The 14434-nt window shown below is 39.8% G+C and overlaps 1 protein-coding gene and 1 pseudogene across 6 annotated transcripts in view; one reads left to right on the plus strand and one right to left on the minus strand.

Annotated features, from left to right (window-relative positions):
• Window positions 1-14434, plus strand: part of Cacnb2 (calcium voltage-gated channel auxiliary subunit beta 2) — a 374901-nt gene that overhangs the window by 276703 nt on the left and 83764 nt on the right. The gene's annotated exons all lie outside the window — the stretch shown is intronic.
• On the minus strand, window positions 12663-13440 carry LOC101562971 (annotated as a pseudogene).

Genomic DNA, 14434 nt, shown 5'->3' on the forward strand with positions numbered 1-14434 from the left:
TCTCTCTCTCTCCTCTCTCTCTCTCTCTCTCTCTCTCTCTCTCTCTCTCTCTCTCTCTCTCTCTCTCAGAGCTGTAACTGAAAAATCTTTGTTGTATCACTATAAACCTAGCTATAAATACATGATTCTTCTTTTCCCTTTTCATTTCCAGATATGAACAGGGAACGACACAAACACTTTACGTGAAATTTAAAATAGTCCACTTCTGTTTGTTCTGCATTTTTGCCTTCTGACAGCTAAATAAACTATTGGAGCTGTGATGGAGCAGAATTTATTCAGCTAACCAATGAGTGGTCTTGTGCTACCAGGTAGGCGTTAGAGAAGCGGCAACCTGAGATGCACTTTTCCCTCAACAAGCTCATGGAATAGTGGCAGCACGGAAATGTGTGTCTGTGGCCTGAGTAATATGAGCAGCATTAGGGATAGGCTGTGAGGCAGATGCAGCAGGAATGGCAAGCAGGTGGCCTGCGGGACCAGGGGGTGAGGGAAGCTACGAGGGAGATGTGGACAGTAGATGTCATGCGAGCGCCCTATGACTGCCTTGGCGGGGGCACCGCCTTTGCTAACCAGTGATGCATTTCTGTAAGGTAAGCAGGGCGTTTGATAACCAAATGCTGCTATTTTGGATTAATTTCTTTTAAATATCTCTTAATTCTCAGTTTATACTAAAATAACTACACGGAAGTGCCTCTGGATGATTTTGAGCATGCAGTTCAGTAGTGGAGACTAGATGGGTAGAACACTATCATCCTGGGAAACAGAAGCTCTGTACCCATCTGAATAGGTCCTCATTTCTTTGCCTAATGACCACATTCTTTCTCTTTTCATGATTTTGATGACTAAATTAGATACCTCATGTAAGTGGTATCATATGTCAATTATCTGCCTTTGGCTTATTCCACTCAATTTGGTCTCCTCCAGGCTCATCCATGTCATTACATGTGACAGAATTTCCTTTTATCAGACCTAACAATACTCTACTGGGTATCATATCATATTTATTTGCCCATTCTTCTTATAAGCCAAGAGACCATAAACATTTAAAACACAGGGTTGGGAGTGTAGCTCAAGTGAGGTAGCGCACTTTCCTAACATGTGTGAGGCCCTGGGTCCGGTGTCAAGCACCTTAAAAACTGAAAAATAAAAGTGAAGACAATCTTCTTTGGGTATAGAATTGATTTGGAAAATAGGGGATGCAGGTTAGTGAGACCATCCAGTGTCCTCCAGAGAGGAGGTGAGCTTGGGCTATGTGACAGGAAAGCAGTGATATGCAACCTTAGGTTTCTCTGTGAGAGAAGTGGGATCAAGGTGAGTCCCACAGTTGGACACTGGTAGACATGGTGGTCATAGATCCCCTGAGCCTTTGAAATGTTCAGACTGTGGATAAAATCTATTCACTTTGATATTTCCCAAACCATTTAAGGTATTGTTAGATTGAAGAAAATCCCTCTGTCTGCTTCAGCCCCTGACCTGCTGTCTGTGTAGCAAGCTTTCTCCTGCTTGTCAGTCTCTCAAACTCACAGATGGATTTTTGCTTTCTTTGTTTTTGGACCATTCCGTCGCCATGTTGACTTATCAATCTACCAATGGCAGTGTAGGCTGTTGTTGTTGCTGAGCTATTGTGAATAATATTCAGATGTCTTTTCAGTAAGCCTAAAGCTGTGCCACACAGGTCTCAGTGATCGCTTATGTTTATGTAGCATCTCAGTATAAGAACTTCCCCTTGTGTAACTCAGCTCCTCAGGAAGAAGGAGAGAAAGAGATTTATGGATGAGGAAATTGATGATGGGTCAACACATCTTACTGGACAGCACTGAGCTCCTAAGGAGCCAAATGAGGACAGAGACCCAAGCTTCTATCCCAAGAGCTCCTGCTCGTATCTTCTCTCATCTCATCAATGAGTCTTTCTTAGAAGAACATAAACTACAAATGCATTATTATTGTCTCTTTCTTGCTCTGAAGAGAATAAAGGCAAAAAAACCCTTTCTTTAACTATAAAACAATGTTAAAATATGACAATTACCCAAACAATTTTAAAAGTTAACAATACTACCTGTCCGTTTGTTTTTGTATTTAATATTGCTAGTGCCAATGGAGCTCATGGCTAAAATACTAAATTTGTTTTGTTTGCTTGTTTTACCTTTTAAGTTTAGCTTACAATCCTTAACAATACTGACTTGTAGTAAGTCCATTTTTACATTTTGACATTACTCAAAACATCTTGAACTAAAGTTTCTCAAATTTAGCAGGTACTGCAAGGAAGAGATTCCAAATTGCGTGTATACTGTTGATTAAAAGGAGACATAAATGAAATGGGCTTGAAACTGTTGGAATAGGGACTCTTCCTGAAGACAAATGGAAAAAAAGTCAAATACTTGGGAAATATATTATGTGAAAAGTGCTGAAAAGCAGTTTAAGTAGGGCAAAGAAAAGAAGATCAAAATTGCAGTGAAATGGTTTGAGAAGAGTTCATTAAGTGGCATCAAAGGAAAAGCAGATGAAATGGTACAAAAATTAAAGCAAAGAAAAACATAAAGCTATATACTATAATTGAATAGAGAGAGTTGGAAAAGTTTTATTTAGTAAGAGCAGGCCTGGCTTTCATGGTACGTGTAAAAGAAATTTATGTGGCTTAAGTTTGTTTTTTTACTTAAAGCCTATTTCAGAATGAAAAGTGAGCCACATAATTAGTTACCAAAGTTATTTGTGTTCTAGATATTTTCTAAGAGGATTTTTGTACTGATGTTTATTTTCAAGGTTAACACCCACCCTTTTAAAAAGTGTCAGTTCTTGAGTATTTGAGGCCATAACCACACCCAGTGCCTGCTCCTTAGATACTGAAGGAAGAAAACTGGTCAGGAATGTAGACAGTGTAGTAATCAGTCTTATAGTTTTTTTCTCTGGATTTTATCTTAAGTCATTTTTCTCAGTGCTGGGAATGGAACCCAGGGCATTACACATGCCAAGTAAGCACTCTCCCTCTGAACTGTATCTCTTCCCTGGGTTTTAAACAACTAACCATTCCTTTGCCTCCTTGGAGGAACTATCGTCACCCTAGAATGAAATATTTATGGGCTCAATTGTAGCCTTGCATTTGAGTTAGCCCACATTCATTACAGAGGAGAGTTAAATTACAAGTTCTTTTACAAGGAACCTGGTGTCACGCACATTCAGCACAAGGAGAGGAGGTCCTGTCAGTGACGAATGGAAGGAGAAAGCCCCGTAGTCAGACTAGACCTAGTACTACTTGTTTCATATCAGAGAACAGCTACTTGCTTTTCAATTTTGTAGTTTTGAGTATTCTGAAGAATAAGTATGCCATATAGTAGATTCCTATGATGGTGTATGGAACTTCTTTGAATAGATAAAGATCTCCATATGCTGTGTTAACGTTTTATTCACTCAACATACTTGCAAGGGTTATCTGCCTTGTGGAATGTGGGAGGCCAGGGATATAAAATGTTCAAGTCGCGATCCCTCATCTAGAAAGGGAGGGATTTAAATAACAATGGCATGATAGTATACTGCACTGTCCTATCCAACTCCTCCCTTGAACATGAGAAGCCATTCACAATGTCGTTTGTGTCATGTCACACAGCCACTATGAGCTGTGTGCTGAAGCTTAGGTGCCACTACATGTTCACTATTGGTGTGCCACACGGTCTGTCTCTGAGGTAGCATCTCAGAGACAGGTGGCAGGTAAGTGAGTGCTCTCTCCCCTAAGCAATCAAAAAGTCTGAGAAGGGGATATATTCTTATCTCAAATGTTTTATGTAAACTCAATACATTAATAAATGTATAGGCCAGCAGTCATCTTTTGGTATAAAACCAAGGCCAATTCTTGGAGCATGAATCTATAAATTAGTCAGAATTCTCCAGATTTTCCAGAAAACAATCCATGGGAGATGCAGATAGAGACAGGTGTGGATATTTATTATGGGAACATGGAACACATGGCTATAGGGCTGAGAAGTCCTACAGTCCACCATCTTTAAACTGTGGACCTAGGGAATCTTCCAATGGCCATTTAGGCCCTTTCTATAATCCCAGTGAGAATTCAGAGGGCAGAGGACCACTTAAAGGTATAAATCTCAGTCCAAAGGCAGGAAATCGTGATGTCTTCCCTCAGCTCCAGGCAGGACACAAAAGGGGCCCATTCTTCCTTCATCTTTTGTTGTGGGTACTCCAGAGTACAGTCCATTTGACCCAAAATTAACCCTTAAGTCTGCTAGTTGAAAGTTCACTCATTCCTAGGTGTCCATCTTATATGGAATTTAATTTAACTTTTCAGTTCAGTCTCATTCTATCCATAGGGATTTAAATCCAGGAAATACAAAAAATGCTAAAAGATTTTTTTAACAGTCATGTTTGTTCCTCAGTAATGATACTTTAAATTTCTCCTAAAATTTCTAGGAAATTTGCTAAATATGAATCATTTGTGGTCTGATGAGATAGCTCAGAAGTCTAAAGTGGGCTGGTGAGATGGCTCAGTGGTCTAAAGCACCTAATTAGAGCAAGCTTAGCAAAGCACAGGGACCACGGTTCAATCCCCCAGCACCACATGCCAGCCAGCCTCGCCCCCTGGTGGGCTGAGCTGGCTATATGCACACATACACACACACACACACACACACACACACACACACACATACATAAATAAAATTTTTTTAAAAAAAAGTCTTAAAGTGCCTGCTTAGGCAAGTTTAGGCAAGTGTGCTGGGGACCATAGTTTGATCCCAACACCACACACTATGCCAGCCCTGACCCCAGGTTGGGCTGATCTGACCACAAAAAAAAATCCCTAAATGAATCATTTGTTTTTAATATTACATTTTTGATAAATGTCTTGGTAACATACAGAAGCAGGAGATGTATCTTTGTAAGAGATGAGTAGGAATTTTTTTCCCCAGAAATTCATATGTTTGTAAAATATCTTGCTATGAACATTGATTCCATCAATTTTGTTAATGCAGGTCCAAGAAAACCTAGCAATGTGATTTAGAAATTTTATCATCTTAGACCTTAGACTAAGTCTTCATATTTCCCTGAAACATATGTGCTACTTCCTGGGATATCTATATGGCATAGATTTGAAAGGACTTTTAAATACAGTGGTTCTTTGTCCTTTCCCAAAATCATCAATGCTGTAGAAATCTGTGGACCATTTCTTTAGGGAAATGCTCAGCTTATATACACATCGATCATATCTCCAGGATTGTTTTCTCAGTCATACATACTCTGAGAGCATCGCTAGTAGAAGAACCCCTCATTAATAACCCTATTTACTCAGAATGGCTGAGGGAGAAGAACTGTGCGGCACTGTCCTACATGTGCAGTGTTTTCTTTGCTTTCAGGTACTTGAGATTGCCACATAAATTTTCAGAGCTCTGGATTTACCTATAGTGTCTAGTGTGTAGGCCAAGGTTGGGCAAATGTACAATATTCTGACTACTCACATGACCTGCTAAGCGTGTTCTCGTTTAGACAGTTATCAAGGAGAAATGATTTAAATGTTTTATTTTAAGATGTTTTAATAGTCTGTATGAAAGTGAAACAGATTGAGACATCCTTTCAAGTTTAGCACTTAGTGGGAGCTGCAGTTTTGCTGGCCACTTGCCTATCGTGGTTTTCTAGTCTGTGGATGTAATGCTTCTGATGCTTTATCTGTGTTCACTCCCTTAAAATAGAACTGGTTTAGCTATCCTGCCTATTCTTGCCTAGATTCTCTATTTTGTTTAGACAACTAGAACGCCAGTTAGCAGTACAGGGATTTTGCCTTTAGGTCATAGAAGAATGAGGCTGACTTTAACTCAGAACTTATTTATGTTTTACTTTTCTCTTATTGCTGAGACAAATTATCTGGCACCCAGACTTAAGAAAGGAAAGGTATACTTAGTGCACTGTTTTATGGAGGTTTCAGTCCATAATTAGGCTGCTCCAAGGCAGGGTGGCAGGGCAGCAGGGCACAGGGGCAGCAGTTCAAGGCAGCAGAAGAAAAAGCAACAAAAGCAAAAGAGAGCTAAGCTCTTTTCCTCCCTTATATTGTAAGCAGGCTACCCCACCCCACTTCCATCCCCCACCTCTTCCCCACTCCCTCTCCTCACTCTCTTCCCTGGGCAAGTTTAGCTCTTATATCATCTCTTGTGTAGGCCCAGGACCTTTATAAAGAGAAACTTGGTCCCCTGATGAGTCACTTAGTTAAACTTCTCAAGTTGACACACTCAGTCAACAATTTCAGCATTCTCCACCAAAAACAACAGCCCTAGGGCATGTCTTCTACACCTCAGGATGTAGAGGTACAGAGTTACTTAAGCTTCTAAACTCCTTGGGTTGACACAATCGTTACATTCTACCTTCTTTATAGCTTCTTTAAAATATTAAGTTTTGTAGCAAAAGGGATTTTTAACCTCCAAAAGTTAAAGGTTCCACTAACAGACTTGCCACTATTCAGCAGTTATATGCTGTGGTTTGGGGTGGTCTATCATTCTGTGCCACCAAACCTCCATCTCTCACTTTGTGTCACTTTCCATGCCCTGAACAACTTTTTCTCTTGTAGCATTAAGTGATAACATTGATTTAGTTATTTATTTCTGTCCCTGAACATGCACAACTTGGAGCAAACTTGGAGCAACTTGGACTAAGAACAGTCCTGTTGACACAATTGAATTCCTTTGAGGATGGTGTCCTTTATGTTCTGAAGGAGTTATCTGATCTCGTGTGATGATGAAATGTGTGAATGGAATTCTAATACTTTAAATGTAATCACATTGTGCTATCTTTGTCTTACAGCTTTTTAAAGGAGGTTATGTCTCCATCTACTGCTACCTGAGATCTCAGGGCTAAAATCAGGAGGCACCGTTCAGTTTTATCTCCCTCCTGCTCCAGTGTATCCAGGAGATATAGAATGGATTTTTGGTTGTTTTTCTGCATTCTTTAGTGAAAGATCATTACTGAGTAGTGATGGGAAGAGCTCTTTTTAGGAAGCTTTGCTTAGTGAAGTGGAGTCTACCATTTTCCTGCTAAACTCATGCACAAGGCATGAAGCGAGGGAAAATGAAGCAAGAGCTGATAGGTTTTAGAGGCAGCAGTGATGGCAGCAGTGGTGGTGGTAGTGGTGGTGCAGCAGAGAAGCAGAAATAGGGGGAGTGAAAGCCTTTATTAACTCTAAACACACCAAGAGAGGATTGAGGGCAGGGAGACAGAAAGATGCTCTGACCTGGGACAGGGAGCCTGAGACTTTATGGTCTTTCACTGGGGATGGAGTTTGAGGAGCAGGTTCAGTGACACACAAGGAGCTGATTGGAGGCTCCCTTGTGTGGGCATGAAAGGGAAAAGGAAGTTGTATCCAGGACTGGAATAGGATAGGAGGAGGAATTGGTCATTGGGAAGATAAGCTGTTGTTTTGGGGATTCCGCGGTGTTGGATCAGGGCCGTGATAATTTAGCAGTCTGTACTCCGGCCATAACCTATCAAGAACCACATTGAACACAGGTACTCTTCGTCCTTAGGAAAAAGTACCCCTCTTGGTGGCCAGATTCCTGGCTAGCAGCTGCGAGGGCTTTCTTTTGGCTTCCTTAGGTAACATTCTAGCCCAGTTTTTGAGGTTCTATTCTATTATATAGTAAAGAGATTATAAATAAATTGGGTATTGTTCCAGCAAAGGGAGATCTATATATAAAATCTGTATCATGTGCATTCCACAAACAAATGTCCTGAATTATTGGTTCATGTGAAATTTGATTATTGTCATATTTGGGATCAGTACAGAAAAGATGGTGATGGAAAGGTCTCAAGAGACATAAAAATATCTACTGTACCAAGTGCAGACTGTTGTACCATTCAATTTGCTTTTGTAACATGGAACATAGCTGTAGAAAAATCATAATTATCAGACGTCCTATTGGAAAGAGGGTTTTTTCTTATGTATTACCAACTATGCTGTTATTGAAGAGTAGCGTGCAATTGCAGCACTTTTCCGTAGGTGTTGATCATAAATATATTATATAATTAAAATGTGTTAAAATACGGTGTCAGCTTGACTTTCCTATTATATTTAGTGGATTATGTAATACATAAAGGAGGATTCACAACAGAGACAGAAACCCTTATACTTAAGGCCATCATTAAGTCAGAGAACAGTGCTGGTGGCTTTGAGGGCTCCCCAGTATCCCCTTGATTAAAAGCTATAGTTGTATTGAACTTGGCATTTCTTTCTCGGTCCTGTACATTGTATTTTGTCTGACTGTGTATGTGGTTTCAAGCCATTCTTTAAGTAGAATATTAAGGTTCATGTCTTGGTCCCTTTTCTTGTTGCTGGGACAAAGTCCCTAAAACCCTCAATTTTAAAAAGTAGTAGGTTTTTTCACTCATGTTTTTTCAGTCTGCAGTGTGCCAGCTCTGAGGCAGGAAGTCATGGCCTAAGGCCCTGGGTGGCCGCAGTTCAAGGGAGGGGCACCGGAAGTGGAGAGAGAAGGGAGGAGCCAGGGAGGAGCCGGCCCTTCCAGCTCACTCTCCTGGGCCGCTCTTCCTACCTCCTGATAGCGAGCCAGTTATGCATACCTGTGATGCAATCACCTTGGAGAAGCTCCACCCGAGAAAGCAGGTGGCTCCTGGGGCTGGGTATAAACCATGATGGCCCTGTTCTGGGAAGAGGGCTTTTGTCTTTTATGTTCAACATTGTGTGAATTTTTTTTTTTTTTTTTATATGATCTTACTATGTAGTTTAGGCTGGCCTTGAATTCAATGTGTAGCCCAGTCTGGCCTTGAGCTCATGATGATCCTTCCACCTTAGCCTCATGAATGCTAGTGTTACAGGCAGGTACCACCAATCCCTGCTCCACGTTTCTTATAACACATCATACTGTTAGATTTAATTTCTTTTTACCAATATGGCAGGTATTTGGTAATTTAAATCTCAGGCTAGGGAGATAGGTTAGTGGCATAAATGCCTGCCTTGGAAGTGCAAGGTCTGGCGTTCTATCCCCAGTACCAAAAAATTGAATTAAATTAAAATGTAGATCTCATTGTGCTTTTATTTGCATTACCACAATTACTTATGATATTGATTTTGTATTTTTCTTTCTTCTTTTTTTTTATTTTTGTTTTATTCTCTTGTGAAATGGCTGGGTGTGGCCTTTGACTAGTTTTCACCTCAGTTGTCTTTTTCTGTGACTTTATAGGAGGGTTTTATACACTATCTCATTATTTTTGTTGTTTGTATCACTGAAAAGCTTTGATTTGCAGACTACCCTAAGTTCATAAAGAATTCTTCTAATAATTTTATAATTTTGTTTTCTGTATTTTGTTCCTTAATCTTTTTGAAATTATATACAAATAAAATTTTTGTATATGGAATGAGATAGGGATGTAATTTCACATAGAGTACTTCCTTGTTCCAGAACATTTTCAATAGTTTATTATCTCTTCCCAGTCTGAAATGCCTATTAAGTCATAAACCACTTTCCTACTATGATTACTTTCTGGGATTCTTTTCCATTAACTTTAATTGCCATATTTTAAAAATGGCACTGATATGATACGATTTGAACATGTCAACACACCATGTTCTTCATGAAAGATGAAAGTTCTTAGACCTTTCTCTTAAACTTAAATTTTAAATTTTATTCATGAAGTGCAACAGAAACAAATATAATCTGCTGAAATTTTGTTTAGCATTGTATTTAAGTTTACAAATCAATATGGAAATATCTGTTATAATACTGAGTCATTTTATTGATGAGTATAAAATATCTGTCAGGGGCTGGGGAGATGTCTCAGTAAAATAAGGGCTTGCCTGGCAAGTGCAAGGGCCTGAGTTCAAACCCTGGTTCTACCAAAAATAAAAATAAAAAATAAATAAAAAAAAGTCATTTAATGTGTGTATAATAGTTCAGAAAATATCTGTTGGCTTAGTTCTTGAATGTTATATAACATTTCTTATTAAAATTGTAGCTCATTTATAGAGCACTGACCTGCTATGTGCAAGGCCCTGAGTTCCAACCCTAGCACCATGTGGAAAAAAGACAACCATATACTTTTTAGGTTTGTTCTTAGCTATCTTATTTTTTCATTTGTTGTATGTCCTTCCTATTTAATCTTTTTGTTTTAATGTCATAGTTTCTGTTTGCTAGCCTATGAAAATAGAGTTGGTTTTTGTCTGAAAATTGTAGTATTCCTCAATCTTTCTAATCTTTCTAATCTGTTCAGTGATTAAGTCTTTGCAGAGATTCTTGACTTTTCTCTCAGACATAGATAGTGCAGTCATAGCATGTGAAAAATGAAAATGTGGTCCTTTTCTTTTTCCTTGTACATGTTTTCAGCACATGATCCTTTATATTCATTGTGGGGATTTTGTACACATACATAACACATTTCAGTTCTTTTTATGTAAATGTTCAATTTCATCTCAACTTACAGCACTGATTAATCTCCATTTTGCTGTTGATTATGCCTGACAACAGTGGGCATTCTTGTTTTAGTGGCTTTTAAAAAGAAAAATTTGTTTTTACAATTTACTATAATACTTAATTAGGGCTTCCTCTATAAATAGTTTATCATTTTAAGGAATTTCCTACTATTTCTGGTTTGCTGGATCTTTTTCTTTCTTTTAATTTTATTGAGAAACAGCAATGAGACAGTTTCAAAACCGATTAGTAGGACAGTTTCAATAATTAATACATTACATATTATTGTATTCATAGTACAACATGAAGATATGATATCCTGTCCAAACATTAATGGTACGAATCTTTCTTCTCACTGAATTAAGAGAAAGTAGCTGTATATCTATCATAACTCTTTTGCATATACAGATACAAAATGGTCCTTCATTTATATCCCCTTTTTTTGTTTAGTTTTGTCAGAGATGGGTAATCCATTGTCATTTAAATATTGTACTTGCTTGAATTCAGCAAAATAATTCAGTATAGTCCATTAGTTCACAATAGCAGTGGGTTACCAATAGGACTGGCAATGTCAGAAGTTATTGACTTGAGCCTTTTACAGCTCAGCATATAAATATGGCTTTACTTTTTATACCTCATTTTTATACTTTTCTGCGGGATGGTTAAGACCAAGATAAAGCAAGACCTATCTAACAAGAAATGTAACCTTTGTATCTATGATGGTCAATCAAATCCCCTCAGAATTTACCCTGAAACCCTGTACCACAGTTTGTAGATCCTTTGTCAGTGTCAGCCATGTGGATGAGTCACGGCCATTGCTTGACTAATTTGTTCTCTGTGAAAGCCTGAGAGAATGTTTTCTCTCCATGTGACTCTCCTTAGGCACACTCTACATCAGTGATCACTCTCCTCTGTGGCCCCATAATGTCCTTGATCAGAAAATTTGGGACACAACTGAGTTACATGATGTTTTTAGTACAGTGTTTCCTATATCCTGAGTCTTAATTGACCTTGGAAGGTTAGGGCCAAAATGTTGGCTGTCCTTGCAGTCCATCTTTTTCTCTAAGTTTTGGTCTACAAACTTAAGTAGTTAACCCTCCAGAACAGAAGCTTAATGATATTATTACCCTATAACATAGATAGTTGAGCTTAACCTCACTATCTGTCTGATGTACCTTCAGATCATCTGTCTTTGGTGTTGTGTAGAATTGTTATAACCCATTAAGTTACTGATTTCCTTTTATTTTTTCCACTTAGGATTCATCATGCCTCCCAAGTCTGATAGGATTTGAGTATTTATTGAGCTCCATAAATTCTCAATAATTGTCTCTGAAAAGTTAAAAAGCTAACACAACATTGTTAACTATTCTTGAGTGGAATTGTTCAAAATACATTAAACATTTTTTTTATTTCACATCACTACTTTATTATATTGATCTGGAAAAAGACTTACAGTTATGCTCAAATGAGTACTGGCCCATGTGGCTGGGCCAAGCCAGCTGGAACATGATTGAGAAATCAGACATTGTGAGATGCACTTAGACATGTTCAGGAGGCATTTTCACTGCCACCAAAACAAGGCAGAGGGATCCCAAGCTACACAGCAGGATGCACTCCTACCCCACAGAGGCCAGAGCTCATCCTGTACTGGTGTGAGGAATGGCTTATTTTCTGGTGACCACATGTGGAACAATTCAACCACCACTAGAAGCCCCAGAAGGGTTTTTGTTTATATAATATTTCTTTTGTAGAAAAATTGGACACATAAACTTAATTCAGGATTAATCCCAACCTTCTGGAGCCAGCTCCTCTAGGGTGAGGGAAGGAAATATTTCAGTCACCATGCAGGTTACATTCATCTCTCACTAGAATGTCGAGAGCTTGCTGACTGACTGGACTACAGAAGAACGTAGAGCCTGCTCCGGGGAGCAGCATGCTCAGGCCACTCCTCACTGGTCATGCCTTGGCATGGTCATCCCTGTCCCCTACTCAAGCAGGTCCTTAGTAAACAAAGCAGAAGCACTAGATAGTTACTACCTCCCAACTCTCCTGGATAAGAACAGCCTTCCCTGGGCTTACTTGTGTCCTAGAGGTCCTGTTCTGGCTAAATTCTATCAAGAGAGTGGGTGAAGGAGCAAAAATGCTAAAAGGGAAATGGGAGCCACTGGTCCCCATCTGCAACTACAACACAGGATGCCTACAGATGTGGTCAGTGTGACAGGTGGGGGAGAGGTGTGGAGGGTGGATGGATGGGCGCAGGCTGCCTGGTGGTCTTCACTTCTTGGCCTTGCCCTGGGCAGCCACAGCTTCCATGGCTTTGCATATGGTCTCTTCATCCCCTAGGAACTGCATGGGCTTGGTGGGCTTTAAGTTCTTATCCAACTCATAGAGAATAGGGATACCAGTTGGCAAGTTCAGCTCCATGATGGCTTCTTCAGAGAGACCTTCCAGATGCTTGACTATACCCCAGGGGCTGTTGCTGTGGTCTGCAATCAACACCCTTTCCCCTCCTTGATCTGGGGAAAAATTTCTTCATTCCAGAAGGGCAGAGCTCTGGCAAAGGTGTCTTTCAGACTCTCACAGCAAGGCAGCTGATCTTCAGTGAGGTCTGCATACCTACGATCCTTGCTGATGTTGCTGTAGAAGGGGTGGTCAGGCTCCATCGGGGGTGGTGGGACATCGTAGGAGCGCCGCCAAATCTTCACCTGGGCCTCGCCGTGCTTGGCAGCTGTCTCTGCTTTATTAAGGCCAGTCAGGCCCCCATAATGCCACTCATTGAGATGCCAAGTTCTCATCACTGGCAGCCACATCTGGTCAGTGGCATCTGGTACTATCCAGAGGGTCTGAATTGCTCTTTCCTGCACTGAGGTGAAGCAGATATCAAATTCGTAGCCAGCATCTCGCAGTGCCTGCCTGCTGCACTTTGCCTCTTTGTGGCCCGCCAGCTCAAGTTGGCATCATACCAGCCGCTGAAGCTGTTCTCCGAGTTCCAGGCACTCCTGCCATGCCGGATGAGCACCAGCTTACAGGCAGCCATGGTGATGGGCAAGAGAAGCGGTTCAGTGAGACTGGAGCAGGCTGGGATTCTGCTACATTAGACATATTGCCAGAATTAGCAGACAAATTGATGTTTTTGCTACATTTTTCTCCAAATTTTAATATGATTATTAATTTTGCAATTAATGTGCCACATTTTGATCAATGACAAACTGCATATAGGATAGTGGTCCCATAAGATCAAAGTGAAGCTGAAAAATCTTTATCACTTATAGATGGTGTAGCCTTTATATTGTCATAGTGCAAAGCATTACTCATATATTGGTGGTGACGCTGGCACAAACAAACCTATTGCTAGTGCAATAAAAGTATAACATATAACTATGTACACTGCATCATAATATTTGATAAACAACTATGTTATTAATTTACTGTTGTATACTTTTATCATTATTTAATAGTGTACCGATTCTATTTATTAGAATAATTCACTCTACAGCAATGTGCCATGTTACCCTGGCACCAGGGTCATACATCTGGTGTTTACTGTGTCTCTTGGTTGTGTCAACCTTGGGAGGTTAAGCTACGCCGTAACGTTCTGTGTGAGTACACTCTGTGATGTTTAAACAGCAGTGAGATCACCTACCATAATAACACATTTCTCAGAATGTACGTCATGTGACACAAGACTCTGTTTGCCTACCTCACCAACCAGAAAACCAAGAACATGTTTTTAAAGGTTTATATTGTACAAGATGATGGGGACCAGAAAGCACCTACTAAACAGGACAAGTCTAATAGCAACAGACTTTAAGGTTTACCAAAGTCGTGGTACAAATGCAAGTTTAAAGATCTGACTTCATCATCATACAGAATGGTTACATCCTGTAGTACTACATAATATGCATGGTTTGAGGGAGAGGAAGAGACACAGGGATATTTGTTTTTATTCTCTTTAAAATTTACATAAAAGAATTTTTCGTGGGTCACAGGTTAACTTCTAGACCTGCAGTTCTGTGTCTTAAAGTGTCAGT

Source organism: Octodon degus, unplaced genomic scaffold, assembly GCF_000260255.1.
Source record: "Octodon degus isolate 3935 unplaced genomic scaffold, OctDeg1.0 scaffold00220, whole genome shotgun sequence".
Lineage (NCBI taxonomy): Eukaryota > Metazoa > Chordata > Mammalia > Rodentia > Octodontidae > Octodon > Octodon degus.